General features: G+C 44.0%; 1 pseudogene; it reads right to left on the bottom strand.

The window, feature by feature from the left end:
* Nucleotides 1-9,605: 9,605 nt before the first annotated feature.
* Nucleotides 9,606-10,306, bottom strand: LOC147859036 (polyadenylate-binding protein 3 pseudogene; annotated as a pseudogene).
* Between the last annotated feature and the right edge of the window lie 536 nt (nucleotides 10,307-10,842).

Below are 10,842 nucleotides of genomic sequence, written 5' to 3'. Positions count from 1 at the left end.
GGTTCCATGTTCCGGGTCCCTAGTGTGACCACCTTTCTTGAAATTACGTTTCTTATTATTCTTATTTTTATTTCGGTAGTCCTGTCGTGGTGGATCGTAAAATCGGCCGTAGTCCTCCTGGTGCCTTCGGTAACCAGGGGAATGGTCTCTGTCGTATTGCTCGTGTCGTCTGTTGGACTCCCGATAACGGTCCGATCGCTCATACCGGTCGTAGTTATCATGCCGATCCCCGTACCGGCCATCATTCTCTTGTCTGTCTCCGTACCGGACATCCTGTGCCGGTCGGTACTGGTTCATTCTTTGCCAATGATCTTCATCTTCGTCTCGGCTGCTTCTTGGCTCGATCCGTCGAACGGGTGGTGCTTGTCGGTTTAGCAGGTTATACTCGCACCGGTCCGTTGTATGACTCTTGGATTGACAAATCACACACTGGGTTCGCATGGTGCACTCCACTGCCGAGTGTCCGGCATTCAAGCAGATTGTGCATTGAATTGCCTGCCGGAACCGGAGATCTTCATCTGTGGGTAACGCCCGTTGCAGTGCTCCCAGTGTAAGCCATGAGCTTGACTTTTCCATTTCTCTGACCCGGTCAATGACCTGGTCAATGGTGCTTCCTCGAAAGTCGATCACGGTACACACCGTGCGTAACGGTTCCCGGAGTGCGTTTAAAAATATCGTCCGTAATTCCTCCTCCGGGGGTGCACGGGTAAGCTGGCTATGTATTCGTTGGAAACGGATGACGAATTGGGGAATGCTTTCCCCTGCCTCCTGTCGGATCGTATAAAACAGGCCCACCATCGTCGTCTGGTCGACCTCCTTGTGGAAAAAATGCAAGAATTTTGCTTTTAATTCTGCAAAGGTTGTGATGGTTGCCGGGTCCTGCGTCCGCCGCCATCGTGCCGCTGGTCCTTCCAACGTGACCCCGAATTCCGCTATCTTCGAGCGTTCTTCTTCCTCCGGTGTCAATCGCTGGGACGCGTGATTTGCTTCCCATGTCTGCTCGAAGGCATGAACATGCGCTTCCGCGTCCGGATCATCGCGATACTTTGAGTATTGGAACGGCATGTCGTCGTCCAGTATTAGGCCGCGGTTTAGTGGCGTTTGTCGATATCTTTCCGGTTTTCTCTCCTGTTCCACTTCCGGTTCTTTTTCCGGTTCCTTCACCGGCTCTTTCGTTGGTGTCGGTGGCTTTGCTTCTTCCACTTCCGGTGTTGGTGGGTTGACGGCTTCCGTTTGCGGTTCCAGATAGCCCTGGTCGAACGGTTCCGGTTCTGGAGTCGGCACGGTATCCGACCCGTCGTCCTTCGGGCCGCCGGGGGTATCGTTGCTGCTCCGGTAGTTCGTGTGCACGCTGTATCCCCCTTCGGAATCCGATTCGTAGGCTGAAAAGGCTTCTGCCTCGTTTTCTCCGGTTGCCAGCGCCTCGAGGAGGCGTTCGGTTTCCCGGAGACTACTTAGACCGCTTCCGTCGTCCTGGTCGCGAGTTTGCTGTAACCGAAGAGATTCCTCCGCGACTCTCCGGATCTCGTTGGAGAACGAACGATCCGAGCGAATTTCGTGCGCTGCTTGCTGGAAAGTCTCACGCCATCTTTGCCGTTCGGCGAGGCGTCGAGCTCGGTCTGTAACCAGGTCGTGCGTTGGTCTAGTCATCCATTAAGCCGTCGTTCGCTGCGAGAAAGCAGGAATCGTGGTCGCCAAAACTGTGTTGTTCTCTGACCGGACAAGGCCTAACACAAGGTGTCATGGAGACACTTCACCAAAGGGTGATTATGGCATAGGATTATGACTCAACGATTACACCGACTTAAGTAGGTTACACGATTAGAGCGCTTTTGTTAATTACACGCGTAAGATATAACAGTAATTACAGAACGGAAATCAACACAGAAGTATAAACACCATACGCTCTATTAATTATCCGCTGCGATTACAATGGGGTCCGGGCCTTTAAATAGGTTTCCGGCCCGTAGTACAAAACGGTGCCTATCACACCTATTCGGGATCCGTCCGGATCTGGAACGGCATACCGTTTCCAGTCCGTCCGTCCACACTATGCTTATTTACAACCATACTTAATTAATTCCTTCACTCCGTATTTTGGACTCCTTGCCGGCCGGTAACATTGCAGGCAAGGGAAGGAATTCAACAAGCACAAGCTGTCACCAAGCCGGTCGGGACAACAAGGAAGCAACCAGAACCGGAACCGGAACCGGTAGCCTTACAAACTGGCCCTGAGAACGAAAAAATAATAGAAACCTTACGAGAGGAGTTAAAAGCTCAGGAGGCATTAAGGGAAAGAGAAAGGGAGCAGTGGAAAGCGGTGGAGGACGACAGACGAAAAATGGAAGAAGGCCTCCGGAAAGGTCGAGCCGCTAATGACCGACTGCAAGAAGAAAAAGAGAAGCTGCAGAAGGAGAAGGACCGACTACGTCGACATGCCGAGCAAGAGATAGAACGACTGCAGGAAGAACTCCGACAACAGAAGGACCGGGACGATCGGTTAAGAGCTCAGGCAACCCGACGCCTGAAGCAGAAGACGGAGGACTTCGACCGTCTCTACCGAGATCACAAGCAGGCCGAGTCGGACAACAAAAAACGGGCAGCAGACTACGACCGGAAAATAGAGAAGCTGAAAGAGCAGCTCAAAGAGACCCGATTAGACCTGGCTAAGGCGATGGATGAGGTCAGTGCCAACAAGGAAGCATTGTCGGCAGAAATAGCCCAAGCAACGGAGAGAAGGAAGGAATTAGAGGCGCTAAGGCGGGAAAAGCTGGACCTGACCAAGATCAGGAATGAAGAAAAGGAAAAATCGACCTTCATGATCAGCAAACTGCAGAGTACCTATGAAAAGCAGAAAGCAGATTACGAGGCCCAGGCTTAGATAATGGCCGACATTATAAAACGGGCAAGGAAGGAAAAGCAGGAAGCTTATGCGCATGCTAAGGCAGGGGTTGACCGGATCAAGCTCATCATGTCAGGATGGAGTACCCGAGCTCAGGCAAGCATCAATGAAAGTACGGAAAAGCTATGGAAGGAGTGGTCACAACAGGCAGCCGAGCTGCAGACACTCCGAGCGGATGCCGAGAATCGGAGGAAGACCGGTGACAAGTTCTACAAGATGGATGAGGAAAGTATCGTCGCCATTCGGGAAGAATTGTCGGAAGATTTCTACACTTTAGCGGAAGAACATCTCAAAGAAATCCGAGGGTTGGTAGAGAGGTTGGATGACGGGCAGCTCGCAACTCAGTTGGAGTTGGAGAGATACGAGCAGGACCGGTTACGACAGGAAGCTAAGGGAAGAACGACGCCAACCACTATTGGTGAGGTAACGCGACCGGCTGAAGATGAACCAACCGACACCGAACAACCCCGATGAGGAATACCCGAAGACGAACTTGAAGAAGAGCAGGAGCGGACTGATGCCGGAGAAGAAGAAGAGCTGAGACCGGAAGACACCAGAGCAGAGGAAGGAGGCATATCGAGTCGACCAGTCGAGACCGGAGAAAGCGACACTGGTAACAGAACAGAGCCAGGAACGGAGGGAGAACAGGAAGAACCCAGACGAAGCGGTGAGGAAGCACCGGCACCACAGAATCAAGCAGAGCCGGAGCAGCAAATTTTTACGGAACAACCCACCCAACCGGAGGTCGGAGACCAGGCAGGCAAGGAACAGGAACAGGAGGAAGAAGCACCACTTGACACCATCGAGCAGAGTGTGCTCGATATTTTGGAGGAAGACTGAGGCTGGGAGTGGATTCGAAGTGCAAGGCACTTTCCCACGGGCGTGCCATGTGTTGGCCGGTCAGAAGAGCAAGGACAAGTGGGAAGGCGGAATCAGATCGGATAATAGGAAGTAAATAATAGTAGAATTATTATTCGGAGGGACGGATTCGGTACAGTTGTACCAATCCGGATCCGAACCGATTCGGATGTCGGTTGCCTAAGCGCACCGATTGTAACCTTGCCGGATGCCTATAAAAGGATCCGATGATTTGTAAAAGGGGGACGGAAGTAATACAATAGTAATTATTGCGTGTTTATCTGTATCTCGTATTGTTTACCGTCTGTGCTTAATTGTAATCATCTTACGCGTGTAACCTAGCATCCAATCCTTACCACCCCTTTGAAGAAGTGTCGGATAGACACCTGTGTTGAGGCTAGTCCGGCCAGACAGACAACACTTGATGTCCTATTGCTTCTATTAGAAACCGTGTTGTGGCAAGAAACAAGGAGAAGTTAAGGATATACACGATTTCCCGACATCCTTCCTTGCACATCTCGAGCGAGCTAGAAAAGAAAAGGATCGTCGCTTAGTCAAGGCGTACGAAATGAAGGAAGATGGCTCCTTTAAAAAATTTAGCCACAAAAAAGATATTACCAGAGATCTTTACTACAATGTGGTTTGCGGCGATGTCGTTGATTTGATCCAAAAAGTGCTAAAGAAGGAATATACGCTAATGATTACGGATATTCCTTACGGATTTCGAATGGCTGGGTCATCATACAACGATGAACCGTTTAGGTTTAAACAGTTGGAGAAGATAGTCAAGGATTTCGTTGAGCTAACGATTGCATCCTTGTGGCGAATAGTTGTCTTTCATAGTATGGACCAAGGGTACTCGGTAGCTCAAGCTTTGAGATCTCATTGCCATGGCATCGAGAACCTTGCATGGTAAGGATTATTTATAGGTCTCATTCACTATATTGCATTTCAATCTATTCTTAGCTCAATGTATTATTTTTTATAGGATAAAAACCAATGTAAATAGAGGGCCAACCTTTCGGTTCGTTAATGCCATTGAATACATCATGGTTGGCTACTTCGATGAAATTAAGAAACAAAGAATCAAGGAGCATTCTAATGAAGTGGGAGGTTCAAATCTGCTGGTATATCCAGTAGTGACACGGAAATTTCGACATGTCACCACGACAGAACGGGGACTTGTCAACCCATACCAAAAACCTCAACCACTTATGATGCGCTTGATCGAGATGTTTTCTATCGACGGAGACTGGATATTAGATCTCTTTTTTGGCACAGGTATTCCTCGAACTAGGGTAACAATCTTGAGATAACCAATACCGAATCTTTTTTGTTTGACAACTAATTCTTTTTGTTACTTTCTTCACAGGAACGACGTCTGCATGTGCATTGAAGCTCTTTAGAAACACAGTTGCATTGGAGAAGGACGAGGAGCACGTTATATTTATAAATATGAGGATTAAGGCTTTGTGAGAGTGCCCAGACCAGGATGAGGAGGTCGGTGCAAAGAACCTCGCTGATATAGAAAGGTTTCAACCTGCTTTGCGAGAGCCTATTCCTCCGTTAGCCGGGGAACTCGGGGAACTAATAGAGCTTGATGATGAGCTTATAGAAGATATTTCGTTGGCTCGGGTAACAGGGGAAGCCAATGTACTTATAGCCGAAGAGATTTCTACACAAGATGATGAAGAAAATGACATTGATGAATTGATTGCTATGTAATAGACTCTATGAAGAAAATGACATTGACAATTTGTTTGGATTTCACATTATTAATACAAATTTTGGGTTTTACTTGGTGGATTCTATTCTTTATAATCTTCTATATGTTTCAATTTTATTTTTATATACTTGGTTAGTAGACTTATGGCCTTGGTTTCACTGCGTGCATAACTGACTACCAAATTTATGGAGAAACATGAATTAGTTTAAATTGAGGCTAATTTTGGTCCAAGCTAACCTTAACATAACATGGTCGTACAATTGTTGCCATGACTGTCCATGTTGTTATTATGGATCTTTGTCTTCTATTGTTAAAACTATTATGTTTCTATTCCATTGTCGCTTAGATTGTGTAGTGTGTTGATAATGGTTTCACTAGCGTTATCCGCATGTTTTTATACGCTTGTAGTTCCACTTGCGTTATCGTTCGAAGTTTGATCCTGTGTGAATCACCTAAGCAATAGAGTAGATCAATTTTAAATACAGGTATAAAAGCCTTAATAGGTTTGTTATTTCCACCACATTATCCTAAAGTTCACTGTCTTACATTGTCCACAATTATATACATATGGTTTGATCCCATACAAACAAACTGAGGAATAGATTAGATCAACTTTAAATACAAGTATTGAATACTTTAATAAGTTAGTTATTCCAATCACATTATCCTAAAGTGCACTATCCTACATTGTCCACAATTATATACATGCACGTATGGGTCAAAGTATAAATTATAACTCATTTTATTAGTATGGATACAAGTACACCTCATATTTTTGTAAAACTTACCAAAATAATATAAGTCTTTAACTTAGTGTTTGCCATGTCGCAAATTAGTGAGATATTGAGCCATTGTTGAACTTTATTATGCCTACATTAACTTATCAACACATCTAAACTTATTTGAATTTCTAATGATCTCCACTCTGAGACATATCATGTATTTTTATATTTGCAAACTCTAATCAAGTTGTGGAACACGTGATACTAGTGCATCCAATTTTTGTAGAGAGGGTATATTTGGATAGTTTCAAGAAGATTCTACAAGTGGAATGCGCAACCCTTCCACTTGTGAACGCGAACGTGTTAGTAGCAACAACTAATTAACAATTGATAACTAGAAGCTAATTCCACCATTAACATTTAGTTACAACTAATTAGCTACCAATAGCTAATAAGAAAATACAACATTGATAATTAACTACATCAGTTAGTAGTCATAGTTAATTAGCTACTGAAAGCTAATAATAAATATATTGCTCATTACCTATAAGTTACATAAGTTAGTATCAAAAGCTAGGTACTTCGTAACTATAACTAGTCACAACACTACATCAACTTTTATTCATAGTTAATTATCTGCATCACTCAATAGTTATAGATAAATAGCTACTTTCAACGCCAGTAATTGACACATCAATCAAGTATTCTTGTTTAGCCCCATCTTCTCTCCTTGATTTACATCTTTGTCTTTATGCTCTTGTATTGTTCCTATTGTCTTAAGTTCCTCATCTCGTCAAACTTCTTGAGTTTCTAGCCTCATCACGTCGAGTTCCACGTTCGGAACCTTATCGGTTGTAGCCTTGTCATTTGTGGTTTGTCGTAGTCTACGGTTGGTGTGTCTGTGACAGTTTGAATCCCTTCAAACTGGAACCATCACCCATGCTTCTAGAGTAACTATCCTCACCGTCCTTGCTTCTAGAGTTACCGTCATCGACATTCCTTTGTTTTGTATCTTCCTCGCCATCTCTATCTCTTAGTTTCTTCCCATCATCGTATGTGTCTTTTAGATTCTTCTCATCCTCCACATCTCTATCTCTTCGTTTCTTCTCATCATCGTCTCTGCCTTTTAGATTCTTCTCATCCTCCACATCTCTATCTCCTAGTTTCTTCTCATCGTTGTCTTTATCTTTTAGTTTCTTCTCATCATTGTCTCTGTCTTTTAGTTTCTTCTGATCCTTCACATATCTATCTCTGTGTTTCTTATCATCATCATCATCCCTATCTTTGTGCTTCTTATCATCTTCCACATCCATATCTTTGCATTTTTTGTCATTGTCATCCTTCTACTTGTGTTTCCAACCATTTTCATCTCTATCTATGTGTTTCTTATTATCTTCGTCCCTTTCTTTGCATTTCTTATAACCTTCATCCTTGTCTCTGTGTTTTCTATCATCCTCTGTATCCGTGTCTTTATGTTTCTTCAGATTCTCAACGTCTCGATCTCTATGTTTATTATCCTCTTCATCTTTTTCTTTGTTTCCATCATTGCCATAGTCAAAGTCGTTGCTTCCAAAGACGTTGCTTCATCAACATCATTGCCTTCATTGCTTCGTCTTCGACATCATCATCTTCAGCCCTCTTGTTGTCTTTATCAACACTACTTTGCCTAGCCTTCATCGTCGTCAAGTGTTCTAGTTCCCGGTGAGGACCGTGTAGGGTCGCTCACATCTGTTGGTGTTCGTGTCTCCGACGAGGACCACACAAGGTCGCTCACGTTTGTTGGTGTTTGTGTCTCCAATGAGGACCACACAGGGTCGCTCACGCTCGTTGGTGTTCCAGTCCCCGGTGAGGACCGCACATGGTCGTTCACGTCCGTTGATGTTCGTGTCTACGGTGAGGACCGCACATGGTCGTTCATGTCCATTGGTGTTTGTGTCTATGGTGAGGACCGCACATGCTCGCTCACGCTCGTTGGTGTCCCAGTCCCTGGTGAGGACTGCATAGGGTCGCTCATGCCCGTTGGTGTTCGTGTCTCCGGTGAGAACCACACATGATCTCTCACGTCCGTTGGTGTTCATGTCTTCGATGAGGACCGCACATTGTTGTTGACACCCGTTGGTGTCCCAGTTCCTTGTGAGGACTGCACAGGGTCGCTCACGTCCGTTGGTGTTCGTGTCTCCGGTGAGGACCGCACATGGTCGCTCACGCCCTTTGATGTTCCAGTTCCCAGTGAAGACCACACATGGTCACTCATGCCCCTTGGTGTTCTAGTTCCCAATGAGGACTGCTCATGGTGAGTGTTAGGCAAAGATTATAACCCCTACCGGAAATTTTCCTGCTTCTTATGATCCTAACCGGAAATTAAAAAATTTAATCGGCTACTTTCCTACTAGTGACAATGTCAACCGGAACATGCTAATTTTTTATTTTTTGCACATACAAGATATTTTTTAGCTCAAGATGAGGTAGCAACATAAATAGAGGACATTATATGAAGCAAACCTTGAAAATACTAAAGCCATGTTCCATGCATCCACATTGACTTTCTAATACGTTGTCTTCAACTTACCAAGAGGGCATGTTGAAGTAGTGGGTTCTTGTCTATATCTAGGGGCCAACTTTCTCTATGAACACACCACCATGGATTGACTCACTTAAGGATATGCAACTTTGGCTATCCTTGAACTTTGGCACACTTCCTCCCCTACCCTTATGTATGATGCAACGATATGGGATTTAAGACACCCCATGTGCATATGCACATAGAGAGTCCACTAATTATTATATTGTCCTAGATAATATATGTCAAAGCATCCTCTCCACATGAGACCATTTGAGTTCAATTAACAAAAACCTCCCCCCTTGATAATAGAAGCATTGTTCTATCAGTCCAAAACAATCACCGATACTATTAAACCCATTTAGTGAGTTGTAACATTTTAGTTCAAACATTGTTAGTGGCTAACTCTCACAAATGTGAAAAAGGTCAAGACAAAAGAATGGTACTACAAAGAAAAACAAATATATAGAAGCTACACATGTGGATATTGATACTTGGATCAATTTAGGAAACTAACATACATATTATTTTTCATTCACTACAAAATGAAAAACTATGCAAGAAAATTACAGTAACTCCTTATCATGCCCATGATAATAAAAAATATAGAGGCTAACCATGAGACAATCTGTTAAGAATGTCATGCTCTTGCGAAAATCGAAAGGTACATCCATTTCCTTCTCCTTGCAATGAAGAAAGTCACCTCACTAAAACGGAAACATGGTGAGAAATTATCTCCATGATCTAGTATTGGTATGACACATATGCCTTGTATCCTTGTATGCACAACCTTTGTTGTCATCGAAATGATAAAAAACAAGCACAAAAACGATTTGATCAAAGATAGGGTCTATATCGGATGGGCCTCCAGAACCTTGGCATCCTCCCATAACTATATGCATAGGATGGCATAAAGGGCTTTGCAACCGATAGCCGTAAGGATTTAAAGCATGCCCTTGATATTGTTTCATACCAGGGATATTTTTCCTCTTAGCTGATACCTTTAGGGGACGACCATGAAGTTTTGACTCATTCAGCAGAACGACATTTTGGATAGCGTCTAACCCTAGAAATTCTACATATGCATCCCTTTAGGTTGTCTGAATTTATATATATATATAGTCAAAATTGTCACACGATTTACAGTACCACAAGATTGGAAGTGTTCTTGTACCTCCTCAAGTGTGCACAAGTAATCAACATTATCAACATAAATTGAGTGCGCATCAACTTCTTCCTTGTTTTGTTGCTGAGTTGTGGTAGAGGTTGGGTCTTGTACCATACCCATCTCTTTCTCTACTTTTTCTTGCTTGTCCCTCAAGGCAATTGCCTCCTCTTCCATTTCTTTCAGGCGCCTCTTCATATCCTCTAGTTCCTTAGAAGACACATCATCACCAACGCTATCTTCTTCCTTAACATCCCTTCCATATGGATTTCCTTCAAGGTTGGTCTCTAAATCTCCTTCAACATCTTCAAGCATATCTCCACCATAGACTTCATGCTCATCTTCCATGATGCTAGAAAGGAATCTCGATGCAGTTCTTGACTTCTAAAAATTTAGATGGCATAGAGACACGGGAAGAGGTAGAGGAGAGAGAGAGAGAGAGAGAGAGAGAGAAGGAAAGAGAAGGGTTTTCTCTCTAAGGAAACCTTCTTTCATTTCTTCACACATTCTCTCTCTCTCTCTCTCTCTCTCTCTCTCTCTCTCTCTCTCTCTCTTAGTTCCTACATTAACATATTTTGTAAACGATGAGGTGGAGAGTAGTAGTATCATATTGAGAGAGAGGTATGAGACAACATGCATGGGTGCATAAAGAGTGAGAGTGAGAGAGAGACATACCTTAGAGTAGAGAGTTGGAGATGTTGTGCAATCGACGAGCAGGGAACGACAAGCTTCGAGCAACGAGTAGAAGGAAATCAATTGTCAATGAACATCGAGCTCGAGAAGGGAGCAAGGAGTAGTTGCCAATGACAGCAAGGAGAGAGGAGGATTGAGAAGCGAGCAGAAGAAAATCAAATGACAGATCCTATCACACGAAAAGAGGGGGAAAGAGGGAAAAAAGAGGGGGAAACA

Source organism: Azolla caroliniana, unplaced genomic scaffold, assembly GCF_043228905.1.
Source record: "Azolla caroliniana isolate FFs.n. ecotype wild unplaced genomic scaffold, voAzoCaro1.0.p SCAF_10, whole genome shotgun sequence".
Taxonomy (NCBI): domain Eukaryota; kingdom Viridiplantae; phylum Streptophyta; class Polypodiopsida; order Salviniales; family Salviniaceae; genus Azolla; species Azolla caroliniana.
This window is presented reverse-complemented; position numbering and strand designations above follow the sequence as displayed.